The sequence below is a fragment of the Belonocnema kinseyi genome, chromosome 8, assembly GCF_010883055.1.
Source record: "Belonocnema kinseyi isolate 2016_QV_RU_SX_M_011 chromosome 8, B_treatae_v1, whole genome shotgun sequence".
Taxonomy (NCBI): Eukaryota; Metazoa; Arthropoda; class Insecta; order Hymenoptera; family Cynipidae; genus Belonocnema; species Belonocnema kinseyi.
The window spans coordinates 97,502,100-97,504,575 of NC_046664.1; positions in this window are offsets into that span (position 1 = coordinate 97,502,100).

Sequence of the window (2,476 nt, forward strand, 5' to 3'; positions counted from 1 at the left end):
GAAAACTGTTCCGCGGTATGCTGCCGCATAACGCCCGAGTGCAAGCGCGAGGACTCCCTCTACAACCGGCTCTGTAACTCAATGAATTTTAATTTGTCCATTCTCTTATTAGACATTTTTCATAATAAAGAAGTCAAGCTTTCTTTTGAGACTATTTTAAAAAAAATCTCAGATGCCTAAATTGCGAAAAAAGTTAAATAAACAATTGATTTATTGAAAAAATTGTTTAAACAATTTTTTTGTTATAAATAATAAAATAGGATGAAAGCGTGTAAAAAGCGCTTTCCAAAACCCTCATAAAAATTTTAAATCGCGTAATTAGAAAGGAAGTTACAGGCGTTTGAAACTACCCCTGCAGGCATTGGGGTTGAAAATTCAACCCCCTCTCACTTGGGGAGGGTTGGTAATCCTGGTCTAGAGTTTGTGGATTAACTACTGTTGGGTAGGCAAGCATATTCCCAGAATTTAGAGACAATCGAAAAACATGACTTTTTGAGTTGGGGCAGTTGAAGAATAATGCCCTATATGTATTAAATCTAAACAGGACTATTAATATTTATATTGAAAGTACTCGCAATCAATTAATATTTATTTTTTAAGTACCCTTTTTGTTATATCCTTAGAATACAGCAGTAATCGTTAAAATTAACCAAAATGTTTAAATAAACTTTCAATTCTTGAAATTATTAATAATATTTAAATGATGTGCAGTCTTGTAATGATGAATGGATAAGGCAGGTGCGTCCTAAGAAAAATTTAATTATTTTTTATCAATTTTTATATTAACTCCGGCATTCAGGTTGGTCCGGTATTGACACGCAGTCTTGGACCGAGAATGGCAGCCAAACCCTGGCTGCCAAATCAAGACCATAGTTATTAATCCGGCAATCTTGCGACGATAGCAGCTAAGTTTGTCCAATACTGGTACCCAGTGTTGGGCCGACAGTGACAGTCAAACCTTGGCTGCCAAGTGCAGGCCATAGTTATCATTCCGTCATTGGCGCAAAAATGGCAGCCGAGATTTGACAATTTTTGTGCCGACTATAGGCCAGTGTTGCGCCGTATGTGACTTCGCACTTGAATAGTGGCATGGGGGGGGGCACCACCCGCTGCGTTTCCCTGAACGATTCTGGTAGCATTAAGTTAACAATAAGCATCTTGTTAATATGAATATAAAATATAGATATGTTGTCATGAATAAAATGGATTGGAATGGAAGTAAATAAACGCAATTATTAGCAGATGATGTTTTTATCTTGAAAATAATTTCTCATTTTAAACATTTATTACCATCCTTCCTTGAAGTTTCCATATTCTCGAAATTTATTATCTTTGTCGTCTTCTTTAGGTAGTGAAGTTCTTTTCTCCTTTTTGCCTCTTTTGGCATTTTTAGATTTTCCAAAATTGTGTCCAGATTCAACAGATCCGGTCGATTTTCCAAAATACGGAGCATCGTCTTTTCCGTGTGAAATAGGTTCAAAATTTGGGTGCTCAGAAATGAGAATACTTACAGGCCTTACTTTTTTCTTATCGCCTGACTTTGGTTGGATCTTTATACTTGGAATATCATCAGAACTAGGATTGGATGCCGGTATCGATAATGATGAATCTATAAAAAGAGAATATACATTTATGATTTCAGAGGTTCTTAAATCAATGTTCCCAGATCTGAAACGAGACGTGGTCCAATGCTATCACAAGTCTATGTCCGTGTGAATATAGTAGGAGACGATACAAATGACAGGGTTGCGCGCGGAACCCATTTCTCCTCTTCTGAATTTGAAAACTCGAAGGTGCACGATTTCTGGTCGGAAAACTTCGGCGGTTCTATTTGTATATCGATCCGCTTTCAAATAAAATAAAGAAATTGGTATTTGAATGTTTCCAGATTTCGATGCTTCAATTTGGAGGTTATGCTTTTTTCAGGCGCACAACATTATATTAATACTATTATATATTATTAATGTTAATATTATAATTATATTAGATCAAATTATAAAAGTCTTCTTTTTCTATTTTGATCTGCATTTCAAAGAAATTCTAGAAATTGGCGATTTTCATGATTTCAATACTTCGCGCGCCTCTTTATATGGAGGCGTCCTAACGGTAGGGTGCCAACGCACGCGACACGACTTGACAGTACTTAACCAAAAATAAAAGCAATAAAAAACTAACCGAGAAGTTAGCGCTAGAAAGTCTTGCTCGCGTAATTGAGCAAGATGAGGCTAGAAGTTGGCCAAAAATAAAAGGTGCTCACTCGCTTCATCAATTCATGAAAGTTCTATCTCGGGCGAGCAAAGCATGAAGGTTGCCACTTCTCGCGTTTAGATTGTAAGCGAGAAGTGGCACCTTCATTCTTTACTCGCTCGAGATAGGACTTTAATGTTTTGATGGAGCGAGCGAGCATCTTCTAGTTTTGGCCAACTTCTAGTTCCATCTTGTCCAATTTCGCGATCTAAAGTATAAAATGTAAATG